The sequence below is a fragment of the Denticeps clupeoides genome, chromosome 4 (assembly GCF_900700375.1).
Source record: "Denticeps clupeoides chromosome 4, fDenClu1.1, whole genome shotgun sequence".
Taxonomy (NCBI): domain Eukaryota; kingdom Metazoa; phylum Chordata; class Actinopteri; order Clupeiformes; family Denticipitidae; genus Denticeps; species Denticeps clupeoides.
Window position 1 is genome coordinate 34,453,273 of NC_041710.1, and position 24,379 is coordinate 34,477,651.

A 24,379-nucleotide genomic window follows, 5' to 3' on the forward strand; every position below is an offset into this window, starting at 1 on the left:
TAAGACCTTAATCAGGTGCATGGGCATCTGCTGTGACAGCCCCGTGGCCCCGGGGCATCACAGTCTGAGGAAAGCTTGCATGACACATGTCCCTCTGACTTTTACATTCTACATTCACTAGGCATCCTGTTGTTCTTACCTGTATTCCACTCCTCCTTTACTCGCCCCCTTGTCTCTGATGGACAGACGTTGCCTCTTCAGATGAATGCACTTAAGAATGCACCTAAATGCATGCTCATGTGTGATGTGACATTAAATGCAGTGTGAGGAATGGTTGTCCACTAAACACTCATCAAGTAAATACAAAAGTCAAGGACAAGGCATTGGTAATGAGTGCTAACCACTGATTTTGGCATCATGGCTAGCATGTGGCTCTGTGGCACCAATCCATCACCATACAGAAGGAGGCACCAGTCCCTAGGCTTTCCAGCCTTTCAGGGAGTGGATTATAGTCTGAGCAGGCTTGGCTGGTAGAGGTCTGAGGCTGGCATGGACTCCTCTTGTTGGGCACTAAACCCTGCGTCTGGAGCCATACACTGCACTGGCAGTCCACATGCTCATAGTTCTGCCGGACTGACACCAACTGCATGAACTAAATTCTCACCACCAGAGAGAACAGCATTTTAAAGAGGATATTAGCTGGCACTGTTTCACTCATCTGCGATGTCTGTTTCATTTCATGCTTGGCATTTCAAAAGTGGTGGTGGTGTGCCTCATTTTTTATTATTTATTTTGAAAGCAGAACATTTTCTGTTCCTGTCATGTAGGGGAATCACAGCTGACATCTGTCTATCAAGTGTGATTACAGAGGTTGGATGAGATGGATGTAAATGGAGAGGCAGGTAATGGTATTGTAAAATGAGAGTGAAGATAAGTGCTGCTCTGTTGCCTATGTGACAAGCAATGTTCCTCAAGTCCTTTATTTCCCATTAGCAAACAAAGAGAGCAACAAACCAGTTGTCTCATCCACTTATCCAGTTCAAATTAGTGAACTATGTGCCTTTCAGGTCAGTCATCTACTGTTGTCCCATGTCACATAAATGACACAAAATTTACATTCAGTATCATTAGAGAGAAGGAGAGACTGATGGAATGACAGCAAAACTTACCAATTTGAAATGAGCGGCAGTGGCGGTTGGGGATACACTGAGAAAAACACTTAACCAAACCTGGAGGCACATAAAGATACTGCTTTATCACTATCCCCAGTTGGCCTTGTTCATGTGCTGAGTCTCTGTAGCCGGCCACAGCGCTCCTGCCCACAGACATGCAGAGATGCTGACAGCCACGTGTAATTAAAGAGGCGGAGGCTGTACGTTCATTAGCATTCCCTTGTCTATGCCCCCACCCTGAAAATCTCACCAACCAGGGCAATCAATTGCTAATCACTCGCTCCCACTGGCCTCTATCCCCCTATCCTTCTCATCCTCCATCTCTTTTCCCATCTCCTCCCTTCTCCTTCTATCTGCCAGACAGCTCAATCCACACTAAGATATGCTAATCGTATTCCTGAGATGATTACACTGAGGAGGCAACATTGATCTTCCCTGACCTCCGAAAAAGCTTGGCTTCTCTCTTAAAAAGTTAAGAAGCATTGGGATGGGGTGAGGTGGGGATGGTATCAGTTTTATCTTTTCAAATAAATCACCGACCAATCAAACAAGCATGAGAGAGAACTTGCAAATCTATGGCACTTGATTCTTCAAAGACATGTGAAAGGAAAACAGATCTTTGAAACTGTCAACTAGAATGGATGTTCCCATATAAATTGGATTATTTTCCTGCTATACCAAATGCTTATAACATAGCACATAAAGGGCTTTAACGGGTGACAGTATGTTGTAATCTGTATTGAGACATGGAATGCACTATGCACATGGCAAGTTCCTAATTTTGTGCAAAAAGATGGGATGTGGGAGGGTAGAGGGAGATTCAAGAGAGATTTTTTTCAGTACAACAGTATACACAGAATACAGTGGGGACACTGGCGGCCTAGCAGGAAAGGAAACACACCTGTTATCGGAAGGATGCTGGTTCGGATCCCAATATATAAGGTTGCTGGTTTGGATCCCCAATACACACACACACACACACACATATATATATATATATATATATATATATATATATATATATATATATATATATATATATATATATAATATATATATATATATATATATATATATATATATATATATATATATATATATATATCTATATATATATATATATATATATATATATATATATATATATATATATATATCTCTCTCTCTCTCTCTCTCTCCCCAAACTTTCTGTACATTAAGGACAAGGACAACATCATATAACATTGACATGACAAAAAATTGGCTTGCAATGGGGGACTTGACATTTAAATTAAGTTGGTGCAATATTTGTATTTCAGGCCCTTTACGCATATCTCAATGCTCTTTTCAAACGCATGTGTATTTATGTTTGCACCATACCCTGTTACACAAGTTGATTTTGAGATGGCACTTGAACCCATGTTTCACTACTTGTTATAGTGAAGAACCAAGCCATATCATATCATATGTTTTTTGGTATATGAAAAAAATATGAAACTAATACATTAAATGTGATTCTGTGGTCATTTAAAAAAATGCTCAGGTGCTACTGGGCTTACTCAGCTGGCGCCAGTTGACCTATTGTTGGGACCTGATCACTCAAAGCTGCCGCTCTGTGATCAGGACCCTTTATAAGTGTGACTCTAGGACACATAGGGAGTCCTTCTGTCACGCCCAAGAGACAACAACAACAACATTTATTTCTTATATAGCCCAAAATCACATACAGTATGTCTCAATGGGCCCTACAGTTGACACCCCCCACACTTGACCCTTCTGCACACAAGGAAGAAACCTTGGGAAGGAGTGATACAGAGAGGGACCCCCTTCCAGGGTACAGTGAGCCTGCAAATGGTGTCAGTGCAGGGCTGGTGATGATTTGTACAATATAATAATAAGTCCTACAGTTGTAGGGTTGGAGAAGTCCAGAATGTAGTCCAGTGTCATGGTCTAGATTACATGTCCATAATGATGTTACTGGTCCACTTGAAGATCCCTGAAGCTGTAGTTGTAATGGTGGTGGTGGCTGTGGTGACCCTCTGGTTCGTTTCATGCTATATCCTCGTTTAGCAGTTGTCAGGAACCAGGATTTGTTTGCTGGTCTCTTCACTGGGGTCTGCCAGTAGTCTGGGGGCTTGATTCCGTGTCTTGGTGAAAACAAACAGAAGCAGCGGCAGACGGTTGCACTGTTCGACCGATACTGACCAATAAGAGGGAGGGGAAAAACACAAAAAAGGAGAACCAAGCCACTGCACCACACACTAAATATGGGGGAGGGCTCTTCTCTGTTTCTGGTATGTGCTTGCGGTCAACCAGTATGTGATCACAGCTCATGGTTCAATGTCCACCAAGTCCAATGCCTTGATTAGTTGCTCAGGAAGTCCACGGGCTTACACCCCATCCTGTATGATACACAGACATCACTCTCACAACAACACAGCAAATACTAATCCTTGGGGGAAAGGGACAAAGGAAAATGCTGCCTCTTTTTTGATTTTGCTGCTCACCAAATGGCCAAAGTAGTGCATTTTGCTTTGTTCAGCATCACTACTGAATTGGTTCTTCTTCTGCCTCTGATGTGTTCATATTGCTTGTGTGGTAAATCTCTGTCTTCAAAATCTTACTTACGTTTGAGATAATTAACAACCAAAAAAAACATCTATATTTGTACAGTCAATGGTCAACTAGTCCATTGCTCTTCTGACAGTTTCGTGTCAGCCTGTCTGTTGCATAGAACCAACTGGAGGACACCAACTGGAGGACCCCAACTGTCCACCCCAGCAGCAAAGGAAAGTTAATGATATGAGATGCATTCCATTTGGCAATATTTTGAGTTTGAATATATTTGATATAGGGCACCCATTTAATGTGGTAAATGTGTTTTAGTTGATGAAGAATATGATGAAGAATATTTAGTAGAAGTTTTTTTATTTTTTAGTTTCCCCACCATATCGTGGTCAGGGGGGTTTTGTGCCTCAGTGACCGGTTGACCAGGTTTTAGGTTAGAGGCCTGACAATGTGCAATCCAGTTACATGCCAAAAATCCAAAGCACCCTATATCACACCTCTGTCGCCATCATGTGCCCCCTTCACTTTTTTGTGTGTCCCCTCATACCTGTATATGCCTGTCTAGAACAGGGTATGTGACACAGTAAGTGATTAGATGATTTAGAAAAAATTTACCGATTTGGTGATTTGTGAATTTGTTGTCATACCATTCTCCTCAGTCAGGCATTGATCTGAGACAATAGGGAGTGGATTATCTATTAGCTTACTGCTATTGTTTATTACACTGACCCAGCTCACAGTTGCTCCTCTCATCTTCCAGACAGGATGCCAGTGATTAGGCTGGACGATGACCAAAGCTCTCAGCAAATGCTGACTTCCAGATGAACAGATGTGTCCACACAGTAGCTAATATCACAGGTTAAAAAAGCATGGCTTGGATTTAATTTTTTGGTCAGAGATTTGAGACACATTATATAAGCCTTTCCTTGCTGACATGTTACCTGAGGATAAACTCATGTCACTGAAAAACTCAGTAGTATTGAAAGTCCCAGATTTAACAGGTCAGGTCTAGCAGACTCTTTCCTTGCTTCCAAAGCAGCAATGCCATTGGCATGGCCACTAGATGGCACTGTCACACTGTGAGTTCCTTTACAGACGTCAACTCTCCTGCTCTACTCAGAGTCCTCCACTCCCCAAACTCTCATACACCAAGAGCACTCACTGTAGAAACAGGCAAGATCCATTTAATGGAATGTCAAAAAATTGCAGGCTTTCGCCATGTCATCTGAAACACTGAATGAGTTGAAACAAAGCCTTTCTCAGTGTAAACCCTTGTTCCTTTAACATTGATGTGCCTCTTACTAGTCATTTCTTTTATCACAATGAGACACAGAAGGTAGGTTTCAGATGCTCTGCATTTTCACCCATCTTCTCTCCTTCTCATTCCTTAATCCATAACCTTTTTCTACACAGGTTTGTAGGATTTTCACAAAAGCCTTTCACATTTCTACCATATCAGTGCATCCAGCATAATGTCTTGTGTACATCCAAAATGTCTCCACGAGAAACAGAAGTAGCTGCCATTCAGATTCCATGTGATAAATCACTACTTTTACAGACATAGTTGCTACTACCACACTAAAACGAATGATAATTAGGACACCTAAACTGAATTTTAATTAAATTATTACATTTAAATATAATGGCAGTATGATCTAAGAATTTATATGAACTGTTAAATATAAATTGTACCTATTCATTCCTTTAATCATGAAATTAATATATTATAATGTAACTAGTAGTTTTAGGAAGGCAGATACAGGAATTAATCGCCTAAGAAGCTCCCATGAGAAATCAGTGGGTCATTTTTCAGGGTGCTTTCACACTGTTAGTAGGTAATGTGATATAATGTAAGCCATCTGACAGTGATATAATTTAATCTTAACACCAACAATAATATGTTTGTGAGAATTGATCACTTCATTGATGGTAACATAGAAGCACGCTGTAAGTCACTCTAGATAAGGGTGACTGCCAAAAGCATTAAATGTAAATGTGAGCCTGTAGACTTGTAAGATTATACATTTTTAAAAAGGTTATTAAAAATGACTGATAAAGGTAATTCATATAAATCCATATGCCTATTTAACACAACCTGAGGTTTCTGATAGGTCCAACTGTATAGTGGTTTAGACCTTAACTTGAAGCATCTTGCTTCATGTCTAAAGAAGTAGTTAACTGAATCAGTTCCTTGTAGGTGTGTATGAGGAACATGTGCAACGGATCTCGCTATGCAGAGCTGTGTGTGTTTGTGTGTTGGGGGTGGTGTCTGTAAGTTGTCTCTGTAACCTTTGGGAACCATTGTCTTGCTGTGCAACCTTGCTGTGATAATGGAACTTTCTCCAGTGCAGAATCCCAGCACATGCTGAATTTATGATCCCTGTTTATTTGTATATGTTTTTATCTGAGAGAGCATTTCACCCCCAACACCACCCCTACATCTGTCACTCTATCCCACAGTAACCCTACATGGACATGTGGAGGTCTGTATGCATGTGTGCATCAGTGCATGAATGTATAACATTGTTTTCATATATATGATTCATCGTTTTTTTCATCTGCAGGTCAGTTAATTTTTCTAAATATTGTGTGGGAATGGCCTGAAAAATAAACTAAGCAAGTAGATGTTTGGGTTTACAACCATGCTTTAAACCAAAAATCAGCCATAACCTGTTGGATTTGACTTGTTTTACAGCACATTGAACAGATGCTCAACTGGATCCTGACATCATTCAATTATTCAGTTTCTATTTATGGAGTACATTTTTACAGTGTACCTTGGCACAAAATGTCTGACATCAGAACAGTGCTTAAGGTCCCTAGCAAGCCAAAGGGAACAGTGAAGAGAGAAATAGGAAGAAGTTGACCAGTGGCATCAGAAGACATCCAGAATTATGCAGCTTTGTGTGTGTGGAGTCTACATGCTATTCTTGTGTTGGTGGGGATTTCCTCTGGTTTCTTCCATGTGCACTAAATTGTATGTAGGTATGAGTGTGTGAGTGAATGTGTGTGCACACAGCAGGAGTACCCAACATATACCCAATGTCCCAGGTAGGTATCAGCAGATGTGAACAGGAGAATACTGGCAGGTCAAAACATTAGTTCATTCTGTGCCAGATTGCTTTTCAGATGAGATTTACCATGCGCATAGGAATGGATGGAGGGAAATGGCTGTGTTTAATATTAAATCAATAATAGCTAGTTGGTTGAATGGATACACTTACAGACGCATAATTTAAAAATAATTTTTGCCCTTCTTATTCCATGACTGACACAGTGAATTAAAAAAGTGTGTTTAGTTGCATTTCTGTTTAGTTTTGATATACATTTAGATAGAAAGTAGACTGCTGCCATCAGTGATTTTTACAAATAAGCACAGACAATAAAGAAATGCGGCCACTGCGCATTTAGTCAACAAAAATGTATTACTATTCAGGAGTGTCCCACTATAAAATGTGACACATCAGAGTAAATCTTTGCTTTATTTTTTTCAGCAATTTGCATAAGATGTCATGCCTAGGGGTATAGGGAGGCAGCATTGGCATAAGTTTAGCTTCCAGAAGTGGAGCAAAAGTCCTGGCATGACAGCAAAGAAACATTGCACATGTTTCTGTTTCCATCTGAGAGAAAAAAGGATGTTCTGATAGACAATGTGTGGTGACAAAAACTGTGCTGTTTCAAATGTCTCCATGTAGCACAATGGCAGTGGGAATGAATGTGTAAGAAGAAGAAATGGCTGTGTTTATAATAAAAGTGAAAGGTGGTGGAAGGCTCCCTGTTGGAAATTGTGAAAGTGAGGCCAATTAAGAGCTCCTGAATGCCAGCAATCAAGAACGACATGCAGCAGCCATTTCTCCATCATTTCCTCTTTTGTCCACACACATCTTTTTGTGGCACAAACACAGTTGGCTTTTAGTTACTAGGTTTAAAAGAAAATAGATGCCTGTGTGACTGACCAGCGTGTCTGTATGCCCCCATTACCTCTTCCTGGTGCAAGAAATCAAAGTCACTGACACAAAGAGAAGCGGAAGAAGAAAAAAGACAGAAGATAAAAAGAGAGAGAGATAGGGAGCGAGAAACAATTGGTGTTTGTGTCCTTATTCTGCTAGTTTTAAGCAGATATAGCTGGGGAGGTCTGACTGACAGGAACAAGCTGTGTTTATCAGGCTTCAGATGGATCCAAACACAAAATACTAACAGGATCACACAGAGTTCAGATGCACTCTGGCACAAGCTCACACTGACATGGATGTGTAAAATGTCCATAAGCTTTAATATATTTCAGAAAAAAAAATTATTTTAACTGCAAAAGTTTTTAAAATGTGACAAAGTTTGCTGTGACTTTGTATACCAATGGTTAACAGTGACTTAGAGGGCAGGCATTGTTTCTCATTTTTTATTTGATGACCAGTACCAGTAATAAATATTCTTTCATTGGCATTGACCTACCCACACGCCTGCCATCAAACATATAATGATCTTGTTGACTTCTTCTGCCATAAGCTACATGGGCATGTTCTGGTGCACTTGCAAAGCAGAGAAGAGGTATTTTGACTGCAGTTCATGCAGCACCTTCTCACAGGAACTGGGTCTCCTCCTGTAAAGTGGTGGCACTTGTAATTAAAATAAACTGTGGTGTTGATCATAGCTCTACACCATAATCAGATCAGGTCAGCAGGGGTGCTTTAATCAGATTTCAGGCAGGTTGGTTTTGCTTACCATTCTCTGGCTCTTTTATTCATTGAGTGTGTGTATGTGTGTGTTTGTGTTGCATATGTGTTTGTGTAAATAAAAGAGACTGTCACACCTGACACCTGACATCCTCTATATTTAAGTTTGCCTGCATCAGTGTTCGGGGTTCCGGTATGGAGCAGTGAACAAGCTAAGGGAGACGTGATATTTGTTTTCTTAAAATGGTCTTGGTTAGAATTGGTGTAACTGGGCATGTATTGAAATTACAGCAACAATTAACTCTAATTAAGCTGTCATATAACTTCTTTCACCCTCTTATGTATTTCTCACTGTGTTATTCTACACATATCACACTTTTAGAAAAGCTGTCACACTATTCTGAACTGTCTATATGGCCACCAGTTGTGCAAACATGTTTTTCATGTTTCTTTCAAGGCATATTTACAAACTCACAAATCCTAAAATCACCCTGGAATATTGTAACATGTAAAATGTGTTTTGGGCTTGCTTTATATAAAATGTGTTTTTCTGTATCCACAAATCTATCAAAGCTTTTCTGTCACTTCATCTCTCAATGAAAAGAATGGGGCTAGTCTGCAAACTTTCTGCTAAGAAGATTATGGCTTAAAAATGGTTCCAGCTGTTATCATCTGAAACTGTTGTGTGAGGAAAACTGGTGTTTTGGGGTGAATGCTAATGACTCGTGTGTGTATTAATTCACGTGTGAGATGCAGGCTCATCTGTGTTAAAATGTTGAATCTAGATAAGTTGAGATCAGCCATACTTCATCAAGAGTGCTGTCGCTGGTTCTTCTAATTTCCTATGATGCAATTCCATATCATTGTTGAGTAATGTGTATCACAGTTCAATTGAGCAATTTGGTGCATTTTCTCAGTTTCATTACATCATATGTTAATGGGACAGTTGAGCTATTTCCAAAATATCTAATCCAAATGTTTTTGGTCTTTTGAAGTAATCCTTCCAGTTGGCATTTCAGCATTATTCAAATCAACAACATGACCTTGAATCTTTCATGTCCTCATCCCGTCTGCCCTCATCTGTATCCTGTCTCTGCTCCCATCAGCTTTATTGCCTGTCTGTCTGTCCCAATCAGCCCCTGCAATATCCTGCCCATCCAAGCACGTATAAGGATTTTTGTGCCAAACTGTGCCAGAGCAGTCATGGAACCTGTGAACCATTTTGGCTTTCTCAACCCCTCTTTGTTTTGCATTAATAATAAATATTTTTTGTTGCACATTTTGTGCTTTGTTCCTCTATTTTTACTTCAGTTTTCAGAATTGATTTTACTGTGTTATTTCAGCAGATCACTTTGTATGTTAAAAGTTAAAACGTAATATAATACATGTTAAATATTTAAAACCATTACTTAATGTGGAATGTCAATAATAGAATTTGGCTTAGAAATGTGTAATCAAGAAGATTCTGAACATTTCCTCATTATACTATGAATTTACACTTGCTGATGTGAGGATCATCTTGAAATTTTTGTGCTGCACCCTTCTGTCCCAAGAGTACATTTAACAACTGTCTGTGGGATGCAAGCAAACAGCTTGCATTGCATCTTTCTGGGAGGACAAAGAGAGGAAATGTTCATGAGCTCAGATGTAAGAGTCCATGTTCCCTACCACTGTGTCCCAATGTGCAAACCTTTCTCAGGTCACAGTGCTCTTGTGTGTGATTTCGCAAAAGGAATTGTGAAGAACACTAAATGAAAAAAAAAAAAAACTGTCCTAGGGGGCCACTCAATGTGAAAGATTTATGAGATTTATGTATGTGTGTGTGTGTGTGTGTGGATGGGTGGTTGGTTGGTTGGGGGCTGACAAGGGCAGCTCTGTAGGAGAAAGACAGCGGGGAAGATGGCGGAGATGGTATTGGTGCATGTCGAGGACTAGACCATCAAATTTTCATCATGCCGCTTTCACGCTGCGAGACCCAGGATGTTCTGCTGTTACTCTGGCTTGACTGCAGCCATAAAAGCTTAATGAGGAAACAACACACAGCACACACTTCCAGATCACACCTTTACTTTAACACCTGTTATGTCACAACAATGGCAGGTTATGTTACACTTTGTTGCACATTATTGTTCATAACTGTTCTGCCAGATGTTCCTTGAACATCAAACTTACACAGCTGTGTGTTCACTGTGCAACATTCAGACACTGACAAAGCAAGTCAGTGTACTGTGATAAGATCTTCCATGCTCGCACCCCAGCCTTCCCACGATTAGCATGTGAATGATACATTATGAGCTGCCATTGGTGAAACAGCCTCTATAGACATGTCTGTGTCGCTGCCTCATGCACGGAGTGGTTGTTTCCTCTGAATACGGCCCATCTGTCCACTCCAGCCCTCTGCCCACCTTTGCCTCTCCTGTGTTTGCTCCGGCTACACAATCAGCTAATTGAATTCACTCAGTTATGGAGGAGGGCAGTTAAACAGCTGTAGGAGCTGAATGATGCAGTGGACACACACACACACAAACACACACATCTCTGCAAAATCATGAACCAGATTGTAGATAAATAGACACTGAGAAATATTTTCATATTTTGGTTTGTTGCATAACTATTCATCTCTTTCACCCAATTATAGGAGACAAAACACTTTGCCCATCTCATATGGCTCATGTGAGAGGGGCATTAGTTGTCCCATCATGCCCTGCATAACAGGGTGGCACATGCCAACAGTGAATGCAGTCAGTCAGTGTGGAGAGTGTCAGGAGGAATGGTGGCTGGGTGGAAATAGACTTCAATTAATTTCAGCCACTAGAAAGTGCTGAGCGCCTGTCCGGACCATCTGGACCCATCCCACTGGAGCCTTTCTGGAGAAGACAGGGGATGGAGAGAAGGATGAGGGAGGGGTAGGTTGGAGGGAGGTCAGAGAAAGAGGGGAGAACAAAAGAAAGGATAGAGTGGGATGGTTTCCTGGTAGAAAAAAACAAAGCAATGCAGTTCTTTAAAAGCCCGTCTCAGTGGTTGATCTGGGCTCAGAGTAAATTGTTAAGAAAAGTGTTCCATTTCTGTTTACAATTCTTCCTCTTGACTTTCATCATCCTACTCTGGATTTACTTTAAGAAATTGTATTTTAAAATTGTATTGAGATTTTTAATAAAGTGATACAACAATACTAAAGGGCAAAAAATTGTTCTGTCAAATCATATCAAAACAAACAAAAAACAAAACAGTGTTGTAGTGTTGTCGGACAAACTGAAAAAAATAACTCAGGCAGTGGGGTTCTACCTCAGCTGTCAGGGCTTGTTAATTAACACAGCGGACAAGACAATTAATTTAATATGTGAGTGACAGAAACAATTTCATTCTATGATTGAATATCAAAGAGGATGGAGAAGAATGTTGGAATAATTGGAATCATTCCCCACCCCACCTTCCCACTCTCCCATATTTTTTGGGGTTCTGGTGAATCCTCAAGTCCTTCACAATGGGAGAAACTCTGCTTCAGGTCAATTCTGTGAATAACATAATGCAAGCCCAAAATTTGTCATGTTTTTATTTTTATCAAGCAGTAGCATCATGTGGCTTCAAAGAGCCCCATAGACAAAGCAGACTTTGAGAGTCCTGAAGCACATTGGCAGCAAAGCACCTGAAGATTAGCAGCAGATTTCAGTGACAGTTTACACAGAGACAGTGCATCATCATTACCACATGACGCCTCAGACACTGTTGCAGAGGCTTCATAATGTGCTCCTATACGTGAATGGTTATTGCTGCAGTGCAGTAGTTATATTTCCTTTTCCCATTAAGGCCAAATATTTCCACATAGACAAACCCCAACGAGCATGGAGAAATGCGTTAGACTATGTGGTCAAGGCTGGCGCTCACAGAGAATAAACTAAATTGGACAAAGTAAGGGACTTTGTCAAAGAAGTGAAGTCCCTGATTATAACTGATTGCCATGCCATTTTGTGGGCTTTATCTATTTATTTATTTATTTATTTATTTATTTATCTATCTATCTATTTATCTATTTATCTATTTACAGGATTTCTGCCTGGGAAAATATCAATGTTGCATTTTAAGAGATCAGTTTCTTCCTCTGCTCCCCCGTTCCTCTGTGCAGCATTTTATTGATGTTTTGCAGCAGATATCTAATCATGTTTTTGGATAAGGACACTGACTACTGTCCCGCTCTTTTTAGATGAAAATATTTGTTCAACTGGTTCTTGGTTTAGACAGTTTTGGCTTTAAACAGAGAGGGAACCTGTTTCTTTGTGCCACTGCTTCATCAGAGTGTGAGACACGTTGCACAGTTGACTCGTCCCAGGAAGTGTGACTCAGCCAAAGGCACCCTTTAATGCTAGATCAAACCTGGTCGTTTCCTTCACCTCGGGTGAACAGGGAACATCAAACGCAAGGCGTCTGCTCTCAAATAACTCACTTCTGTGGGAATGTTATCATTAGCATTTACACCTGCTGTGCTCCATGATTTGTAGGCTTGGATCACAGGCCTGCTGGCACTGGGGAACCAATACAAGCTCTCTGGCTTCTCTGATGCTTGTGTCATGGAAATCGAGCTAGTGAGGTGCCAGTTTCATGATTTATGAAACTCATCTTTTGGGGAGAGGGATGTACTTGAGGTTGTTCTTTGTCTGCTCAGACCACATGGGGCATTTACAATTTCAAATGCAAAATCATGGTGGCAAAATCTTATTTACTGCAGGTAAAATGATTACTTATATAACACACAATGTTATCCAGTTTGTCTTTGTGGAAGGATCCATTCTACAGAAACTAAAAAGGGGACTCTGGGAAGTATTGAGGAAATTATGTTGTCACGGCCACCATATCAGTGCCAGCCTCCCAGGGGGAGCATGATGAACCAGGGAGACAGCAACCTGGAAGCAGAAGTGAGAAGGGTCAGCATCCAGCATAAAAGTCAGGCGGCCATGTTGGATGCTGCCTGCTGGAGAATTTATTTCTCAGAGGCGCCAGCCTTCCCAAGTTTGCCCAAGTTTTTCCCTTGAGATTTCCTGTCCCTTTGGAATTTCTAGACTGCATGGTGCCACATCGTCCTTCTACCCAGAACCAAACAACAGTGTCTGCTTGTGCCACCTCTGACCATCCTCTAGCGAGCCGTCTTCCTATTCTCCCCTGCCCTGATTCACCCCTCGCTCGCTTCCCCGCCGTTTCCCGAGGAGCCAGATTTCCCCTCCCGCCACGCTGCGGCACGTCCTTCGTCCCACTCCCATTCCCCCTTACCTTGATTCTCCCTCAATCATGCCAAGCGCCTCCATTTCTCCTCTCCAGCTCCTCCAGTACCCATTCCCCTTCCTGAAAATTATTATCCAGTTTCCAGTATGTCTGCAAGTGTGATGACAGATGTCTATGTAGATACAATGTTTGGGATGCGAGAAATGAGAGAAATTAGATTTTTTTAATTGAAAATATAACACATCTAGATCTGAGAAAGGGTTCCCCAAAACAGACTGTTGCTGTGTTTGTGTGACTTTATGCGAGTGGAAAACTCTGCATTCCAACTCCTCGGTTGTCAGAGTAAATATATCCAGAGTGACTTCATATTCTGCATCTGCTGCATATTCATTACTGCAACAGATTTATCAGTCAATATGGCACCGTTCCAATTTGTGTGTGTGTGTGTGTGTCTACTTGTGTGCACATCTGGGGTTGTGGCTGTGTATGTATATGGTTATAGTTGCCTCTGTTTGTTCTTCTCTATTAATTATGTGTCTCTATGTGGACCTCTATAAATACAGAGGGATCTCTGTGTGTTTACATATGGTATCCGGCATCAAGCTGACAGCAGCAGATCCTTTAAGTTGTCAGGAGATGCCTCTTTGGATCAGACTGTTTTTTCCTGCGCATCCCATAAATGTACAACCCGAATTTTAGAAAAATTGGTACGTTCCTTCAATTTGAATGAAGAGAAACCAACATTTGATGAAAACACAGGATGATTAACTGTAACTGTAAGCTTTTGAATCAGGAGGTGTTTTAATCCCCCAACACTAGGCTCGCTAGATGCATAAAAATATATTTAAAAACAATGTTCCTCATGGGTTTTGGGTTCTCGGGTGACAATGCACTCATCAGCATGATTGTGTCAATGACATTAAATGTGCTCAGGAACACTTCCAGAATCTGCAGATGCCATTTAAAGCTAAATCATGCAAAAAGGAAGCCACATTTGAACACGGTCCAGAAGTGCCATCATGTCCTGCTGATCAAGACTCATTTGAAGTGAGGGAAAATATTCTATCGTGTGAACACATGTTCAGCATTCATATCAGAGGCCAGCAAACTTTGTTCGTTGTTGCAATGTGGCAGTAGGTTGTACAGAACATTGCCCAATGTATCATAATGCTTGCTTACATCCATTTGGCCCTTTTTAAAGTCAGTCAGATCCTTAAACTTTTAAACTTATACTTCCAACTACAAAGACAAATATCCGTGAGTATATCCCAAGTGCTGCCTGGTGCCACTGTAATGCTGATTGCTGAAAAAAACATGAGATGCACAACTTGACCTTTCCTGCCCTCCACCTGCCCAAAAGCAACACTGTGTATGGATTGATTCTATTGTACACTGGGCAACATGTAAACCCCAACCTTACAAACATGGTGATTCAGTGCAAGAAAATGAAAAGGAAAAGAAGGGAGAGTGGGGTTCAACGATAAGTGTATTTTAAACGGATCAAGTGCTTGCTCAGTAGTAAAAGTAATTGCTGTGCTAAAACTGGCAATCTGTCACACAGATATTAGTAAGTGACCAAATACATGACATTTTTTTAGCAATTAAAATAAACATGTCCTCACTGACACACACTGTCACCAGCGGAATTGGATGGCTGTCCTCAATACATGATGGAAATGGAAAGGCTGAGTGTTCTACTGAAAATGTAAGAATATCAGTACATTTTCATATTAAGCAGCTATATTAATATTAATCCTTTTCCTTTCTTTTTTTCAACTATCACAGCTAGTGAACAATGTACAGTATCCATGCTCCAAATGTTCAATATTGAACAAAATGCATTGTGCAGCTATTCTTTGTTATATTAATGAATACTTACATTTACACTTTACCCTTTTACATAGTTCTCTCAATAGATGCAATGTATATTTGTTCCTCCACTCTGGTTTATTGAAGTATAGAAGCAATCTGTGGTCACACCTTCCTCAAGGTGAGAGTCTTCTTAGTGGACTTATGTAAAAGGGACCATTAAAAATACAACTTGCTGGTTTATAGCCCTCCAAGGTCTCATGAAAGAAATAGACCACCTAATCTTGCTTTCACGGCTGCAGGGAACATTTTTTAAAAATGAGGAACTTGCATTTTTGACTAGATTTTTCTGTGAAGTGGGACATTTTTTTGAATTTCTGAGCCTGCTGAAGTTAAACTCATTTGACGTTGAACTCAATATGGATGCTAGTGCTTCACTATTTACATGTACCAGCCCACAGAAACATTTTGATCCTTAATACCTATAAACATCAATAAAAATGTAGAAATTTCATTGTGGATATATTTAAAGCTATGTTTTTGCCATGACACTAAGTGTAGCACTGGGCCCATACATTTGAAGTTGTTCATGCCGACGACACACAACTCATCTTCTCTTTTCCTCCCTTGGCCCTACATGCTGCTTCCAAAATCTCTGCATGTCTAACTGGAATGAACTTCCCCTGGAGGTCAGAACAGCTCCATCACTGAGCACTTTCAAATGGCAGCTCAATATTTAGATTAACTTGTCATCTTCATATTGTCTGTCTAATGTATAGAAACTACAACATAGTGAATAAAAAGATTGTATTCATAGTTGGGAGTCCTAGTGAACCAGAATTGATCACAGTTGGGAGTCCTAGTGAACCAGAATTGATCACTTCATTGATGGTAACATGGAAGCACGTTGTAAGTCGCTCTGGATAAGGGCGTCTGCCAAATGCCTTTAATGTAAATGTAAATGTCCTCCACAAGATGCTGAAACTGTCTATTTTCATTGATAGGGGTGTTGACATTAATCATATAATCAATGCATCGTGATGCAGACATGGATGATTCTGCATCAATGATGTGCAGAACATAATCAATTACATCATAATGACATTGCTTGGGGATTTTCTTGCGCAGCATAAAAATTCTTGTTAAAAAGTAGTGCTGGTAGTGACTGTGGCGGTGCAGCACTCGGCTGCCTTTGTAAAACTGGGGAGAATAGAGTAAAAACTCTCTCTCTACACACAAAAGCACTGTATTCAAACCACTTCAACTTGATGTTACCTGGCAGAAAGAGGCATGGCACAATAGAGCTTGAAAAGGATGAACAGTTTCTAATTTATTAACACCAGTAGATTATCATTGCAGTTACATGTGAATATTGTATGTAAAAAAGGTACCAATGTTGCAGAGAAAACCAAAATGAGCGAGTGTCACGCGAACCGGGACCAGAACGAAAGATACTTGTAGGAGGAAACGAGAGACCTCAGTGCGGTGGGACGCAGGGAGGCAGGTAAGTTCCTCCGCGTTAATCTGCGAACGGGGACGGCGCGAGCCGCAACACCACACTGATGTTGTCGTTCGCGTCTTAAGACACAAGACAGGGCAGGACAGGGTGACAGGAAGGAGTTCGGGTATCGGGAGAACAGAGAGGACAGGTACGGTCTTACTGGGAGCGGGTTTTCGGAGCCGAGTCGAATGGCGTGCGTCATTCAATGACTGAGCAATTGGCAGCTGCTCTCCAGCCTAATATATAGGAGTCACGTTACCTCGTTTCCGTGTTACTCCCGGTCACATGATGGAATCATGTGACAGTACCCCCCCCTCCAGGGCCGACCCCCGACGGCCCCGGAGTGGCGGCGGTACGCTGCCGGTACTCAGCCACCAGAGACGGGTCCAGGATGAAACGACTCGGGATCCAAGACCGTTCTTCTGGTCCATAGCCGGTCCAATGCACCAGGTACTGGACCCCCCGACCTCTGCGGCGAGAGGCAATAATGCGCTCCACAGTGTAGGCGGGTCCCCCGTCGACAATGCGTGGTGGTGGCGGATCCGGAGCAGGAGGATGAAGCGAGGATCGGAAAAAGGGTTTGAGTTTGCTGACATGGAAGACTGGATGGACACGGATGGCAGGAGGGAGTTGGAGACGGTATGTGAGAGGGTTGATCCGACTGAGGATCCGGAATGGTCCGATGTATCGAGGGGACAGTTTGTGTGACTCAGTCCTGAGACGTAGGTCTTTGGTGGACAGCCACACCCGCTGTCCCACTCGGAAGTGCAGTCGACGAGGGTGCCGGCGATCGTGCTGGGTGGACATCCTTCGGGAGGCGATGAGGAGGGCCGACCGCGCAGATTTCCAGGCCTTTCGGCAACCGCGGATCATCTGACGGGCCGAGGGGACCCCGCCTGCAGGCACCTGGTGCGTGAAGATGGGGGGCTGATATCCATGGCAGATCTCAAAGGGACTATGGCCGGTGGCGGAGGAGACTTGCAGGTTGTGGGCCAGCTCTGCCCACAGGAGAAACCCGGGCCAGGTGCGTTGATGTTCTGACGCAAAGCACCGCAGGTATCGTCCCAGCTGTTGGTTGGCCCTCTCCACCTGACCGTTGGTCTGGGGATGGTAGCCAGAGGAGAGGCTGCAGGTCGATCCAATAAGGCGACAGAACGCCTTCCACACAGCTGAGACGAATTGGGGTCCCCGATCAGAGACGATGTCTTGGGGGAACCCATGGAGGCGGACCACGTGTTGAAGCACGAGGTCAGCGGTTGTGGCAGAGGACGGTAGGCCGGGCAGGGCGACCAAGTGGACCGCTTTGGAGAAACGATCCACTATGGTCAGGATGGTGGTCATACCACTAGCTTCAGGGAGGCCGGTGATGAAGTCCAAGGCGAGGTGGGTCCAGGGGCGATGAGGAATGGGAAGGGGACGCAGGGGCCCAGCAGCCGGAGTGTTGGGAGTCTTGGCCCGGGCACAGACATCACAGGCATCCACGTAGGCCTGTACGTCCCGTCGTACTGAAGGCCACCAGAATGCTCGGCGAATGAAGGAGAGGGTCCGTTGGCGTCCTGGATGGCCTGAGAGGACGGAAGAATGGCCCCAATGCAGTACATCGGGTCGGCAGGTATTTGGGACGTACAGGCACCCGGGTGGGGTGTTGTCTGGGCCAGGATCGGATGCCTGGGCTGCCCGGACCTTCGTCTCGAGGGACCACCGGAGAGGGCCTAGGATGCGATGAGGAGGAAGAACGGGTTCGGGGTCAGAGGATGGTGAGTCTGGGGCGTGTTGACGGGAAAGAGCATCGGCCTTTTGATTTTTGGACCCGGGACGTAGGAGAGTTGGAAGTTGAATTGCTCGAAAAATAATGCCCACCTCGCCTGGCGGGGATTCAGTTGTTTGGTAGCCTTGATTGAGATGAGGTTTTGGTGATCGGTCCAGACCAGAAAGGGGGTGTCACTGCCTTGCAGCCAGTGCCGCCACTCCTCGAGGGCCCACCTGACTGCCAGCAGCTCACGGTCCCCCACCCCGTATTGCCGCTGTGCAGGGGTGAACTTCCGCGAGAAGAAGCAACACGGGTGCAATTTCCGGTCCGGACCGCGTTGAGAGAGGACGGCGCCAGCACCCACCTCTGACGCGTCCACTTCTACAACAAACGGAATGGTAGGGTCTGGGTGTTGAAGAATGGGGGCAGTGGTGAAATGCCGACACAAAGATTTAAATGCTTGAATGGCCTCCGGGGTTAGGCGAAACGGACCTGGTGACGGTTTGGTGAGAGCAGTGAGGGGTGCTGCGACCGTACTGTAGCCACGGATGAAGCGACGATAGAAATTTGCAAACCCAAGAAACCGTTGCAGTTGCTTCAGCGTCGTGGGTAGGGGCCACGACGCCACTGCTTCTAGCTTCTTGGGCTCCATGGCCACACCCTGGGACGAGATGGTAAAACCCAGGAACGTGGTGGAGCGCTGGTGGAAGGCGCATTTTTCCAGCTTACAGTACAGTCGGTGGGCGAGCAATCTCTTTAGTACTGCCCTCACGTGTTGAATATGGGATTCGAGAGTGGGGGAGTAAATAAGTACGTCGTCCAGGTAGGCATACACCCACCGTCCCAGCATGTCCTGGAGAGTATCATTTATGAACTGCTGGAAGACGGCGGGTGCGTTGCATAGACCGAATGGAATTACGAGGGATTCAAAATGACCAGTGGGGGTGATGAAGGCAGTTTTCCACTCGTCGCCCTCCCGGATACGAATCAGGTTGTAGGCAGACCGGAGATCCAGCTTCGTGAAGTATTTGGCTCCCGAGAGGGCGTCCAGGGCGGTGTTGGTGAGGGGTAACGGTGTTCGATTTTTGATGGTGATTTTATTGAGTCCCCGATAGTCCACGCACGGGCGCAGGCCACCATCCTTCTTGGTCACGAAGAAGAACCCTGCCGCGGCCGGGGAGGTCGATGGGCGGATGGTGCCGTTTTGAAGCGCCTCTGCCACAAACCGCTCCATGGCCAATTGCTCTGCCTTGGAGAGGGAGTAGAGATGTCCTTTCGGAGGAGTGGTTCCCGGCAGCAGGTCAATGGCCATGTCGCCTGGTCGATGGGGAGGCAGCTGGGCGGCTTTGGCTGCACTGAAGACGGTGGCTAGGTCATGGTAACAAGAGGGGATGTTGTCTAACACTGGAGGACTTGGTTCTGGGTTCGTGGAGACAGACGAGGAGGGTTGTGGCAGAAGGCAATGGTGATGGCAGTGCGCTCCCCACTCCAACACCATGCCCGACGACCAGGAGAGATGGGGTTCATGTAGTGACAACCAGGGGAACCCGAGGAGGAGTGGTGAGGTGATAATCTTGGTCACCAGAAATTGGATTTTCTCCACATGGGAGTCCAGCCGGAGTTGCAGAGGGACCGTACGGTGAATGATGGGTCCTGCGGAGATAGGATGACCATCCACGGAGGTGATTGTGAGCGGACTTGGGAGGAGTTCCAGGGGAATGTGATGTTGTCGGATGAAGGAGTGGTCTATGAAATTTCCAGCCGCCCCGGAGTCCACAAAGGCTGTGGTGGAGATGCTTCGCTGATTACATTCCAGAACGGCCGGGAGAGTGAGTCGGGAGGTCGGTGGCATCAGATGTGGAGGAAGGGGCCTAGATGGCCGTGCCGTGCTGATCTGCTGGGTGTCCCGTCTCCCCGGACGAATAGGGCAGGTCAGGCGGATGTGTGAGGGGGAAGCGCAGTATGCACACAAACCCTCCCGAAAACGCCGTTGCTTCTCTTCAGGCGTGAGGGTTGTCCGTCCCAGCTGCATGGGTTCCCCCCTATGGTCTGGAGGAGTGACGGTGGGCTGAGGTGGTGATATCGGAGGTCGAGGGGTCTGATGCAGGGTCGGAGTGGGGGCCGCAGTTTTCGGGAGTGCCAGCAGGTGGCGATCAATCCGCATAGCGAGTTGTATGAGGGCCTCATACGTTGCTGGCATCTCCCGGCTGACCATCTCACCACGAATTCGTGGGGCCAGTCCCTCATAGTACATCATCCGGAGGGCGTGGTCGCCCAGCGGAGTCTTTGCAGCCAGGGTCCGGAATCTGGCGGTAAACTGGCTGACTGATGAGGAACCCTGGCGCAGATGGTAAAGCTGTGACGCGACGTCTTCCACACCGTCCGGATGACAGAAGGTGAGTTTTAATTCCTCCACGAATTCGGCATACGAGAGGGACGCAGAACTTGGGGAACTAATTCGCGCAGCCGCCCACTCTGCGGCGGTACCACCGAGCCGGGTTAGGAGTAAGGCAATTCGGGACCGGGCACTGGGGTAGCGGCTAGGCTGTAGCTCGAAAATCAACGAGAGAGCGGTGAGGAGCACCTCGCCGCTCCCCTCGGTCCCGTTCCAGCGCTCCGGGAGCGGCAAACTGGGTTCGGGAACCGCGGGGGGGCGAGGGCTCTGCGCCACGCTCGCCGCTTCATGGTCTCGGTGCGCGGCGGTCACTTCCTGAACGCGCTGCCGCAGTAAGCGAACCTCCTGCGACAGACTTCCAAAAAGATTCTCCTGCCGCGCTATCCGATCGCACAAAGCAGCGAGCTGTGAAGCGCGTAATTCGGGCTCAGTCATTCTGTCACGCGAACCGGGACCAGAACGAAAGATACTTGTAGGAGGAAACGAGAGACCTCAGTGCGGTGGGACGCAGGGAGGCAGGTAAGTTCCTCCGCGTTAATCTGCGAACGGGGACGGCGCGAGCCGCAACACCACACTGATGTTGTCGTTCGCGTCTTAAGACACAAGACAGGGCAGGACAGGGTGACAGGAAGGAGTTCGGGTATCGGGAGAACAGAGAGGACAGGTACGGTCTTACTGGGAGCGGGTTTTCGGAGCCGAGTCGAATGGCGTGCGTCATTCAATGACTGAGCAATTGGCAGCTGCTCTCCAGCCTAATATATAGGAGTCACGTTACCTCGTTTCCGTGTTACTCCCGGTCACATGATGGAATCATGTGACAGCGAGAGGAGGAAAAAAGACAGGAAAGCTTCAGAAACATCACCAGATCCAGGAGAAAAATTGGAGGAGAGAAAAGAATCGAGAACCGGAAGGCCCAGTTCCGATGGAAAACAGCTGAGAAAAAGAATCTCCGCTACCACTCCTGAACAATCCTTTTTAAACCTGACCTACAAGGAGCTGTCACAGCCAATTTTTCTCTGAGTGTCCAGAGAAACAGACATTATCGTCTTACCGTGTGTTTAGAAAAACATTCATGCTTTTAGACTGTTTTTCTTCTCATGTAGCAAATCAAAGAATCCACAATGGTATATGAGACCCTAACTCTTGAATTTGAAAACATCATGTGACCATGTAGAAATTTATGGGATCAATCTTGATGCATCGATATCAAGGCATTAATAATCATAATCAAATCAAATATAATTCATTTGTGAAGAATCACACCTCTACATTTTGTGGTTTGTTTTCTGCTCTAATTAGAACTCTTATGATCAAAGATTTTAGACTGCTACACTGATTTTGCTCTCAATATCACGCAAGAGTCAGTCTCAATCAGACTTTGCCAACATGAATGACAGGGATATATGGCAAGGTAGGTGAGGTTTTTGGTTGCATAATAATCATCAGATCTAAATAAACTGCCTTGGAATTATCTTTCCCTATTTATAGATAAGGTAGAGAAGAGCACAGCCATGACATTACTAGTCTGACATACTCCAGGACCACACTTGTGTTCTAGAAGGGTCAGGTTGGCTGCAGACAACAGTGGTTCCTGGTCTGGTCGCATTACTGCTTGTATGAATAGTTTAATGCACTACATACCAACATGGTGTACAGGGCATGAAAAAGCTCTGCAATGATAGGGCACAGAGGAATATTGAAAAAAAGATTGAAATATATACATAATGCAAATAATTGCCTTAGTAAAACTGTAGTCTTTCTGTACATGTTGAACTTGTTGAACTTATGTTTGGGGCTGCCAATCATTAATGCATTATACAGGGAAAGTTAAGCACACCCTGTGCTGTCAAAGCCGGACAATGGATTTGATCGCTCAGTATCTCACAATATTAATTATGTGTCTCAACTTTCGTCATCTGCTGAATGTGTAAATAAATTAAGATTGAAATGAATCTAGATAACTATTAAACTGAAATAAATGGAATGAACAACCACCCAGGTTCATCAGTCATGAAGCCATTTCTACATGTCGCAAAGTGGCAAATACACGGTCATCTGCAGCTAACAACACTAATTCTACAATAAGCCCTCAAGCTTAGTTCCATTAAGTTCCATTAAGAAGGAGGGGCAGTGCTGTAGGAACCATCCTTAATTTTATTAGCTCCTTTTCAATTCATTTTCATCACCCTCACCCACCCCACCTCCAGCCTCGGGAATTGGGAAGTGGCTCATTCTGCATATCAAATCAGCACCTGTGAGTTCATGCTCGGGCGTCACAGCTGTTAACATGACCCTTGTTTCCCATGCTCCATTGCAGAAAACCCAGCAATCTGCCCAGCTTGGCCATAAATCACACTGTGTGCCAAACGCTTCCTGCACTGGTACTCAGCAGCACAGACGTACGTACCCTGACATGTTTCCAGGCTTCAAAGCACACATTATACAGCAGTGCATAGATCCACTCAGTGCACAGCAGAAAGACGGGGGGTGATTGTAATCATCAGAGCCTGCAGCTCTGAGATAATGCCCTCTTTATGCATCTGTGACATGGCTGTGCCTATGTTAAAAAAAAAAAAAAAAGCCTTCCTCCTTCCATCCTCAAACCCACACATCTTTGCAGCCGTGGTGTCACTAATGTTCTTCTAATACCTTTCCTCATTCCTCTGTTTCTGAGGCTGCAGTGAGGCTAAGCATTCTTATGCAGACTGTGTCGAACGGGTTTAAAGTGCTGATACACTAGATTGGACCAATATTTCACAGACTTCATCTTTTTGTTTGCCTTGAAAATAGTCTTGGCAAACATTTTAGACTGTAGAGGGTGGTGAGGAGTGGGTCATCTTCCTCTCTGTAAAGCATAATAAAGTCACCTTCACGAGTTATACAGTAAACCACTTCACTGGATTGTTGTTGGACAAATTGTCTTGCAATTTCAGATGAGGCATAATTACAGCAAGCGTGATTGTCGTATAGTGAGAACGATTATGGAAAGGGGCCATAACATCATCCAACCTTCATGGGCCTCTATTAATCTGAAAAGTCATAGCCCTGACTCATGAGCCACAGAGCTGCTCTTCTTGCTCTCAGTATAGAGCAGGTGTCTGAGCATGTTATGGAAATCCTTTCTCTTGAACGAGCAGGACCAATGGATCAGCTCCAACTGGCATTGGCGTGGGGGCCTGTGGAGCTGGAGCAGAAGCTATAAATCCCAATTAGGTCCCTGACACAACCTGTACAGCCCTTTGATCGACTCCTTGTTGGACTCTGGCTGACTAACAATATCAGACTAACCCGCCCTTATGAGGATGAATATCTAATGGAGGTCATAAATGTAAATCTGCTGCCTTCTGCAATTAGGAGGACCCTGATTCAGAAGTGGTCCTG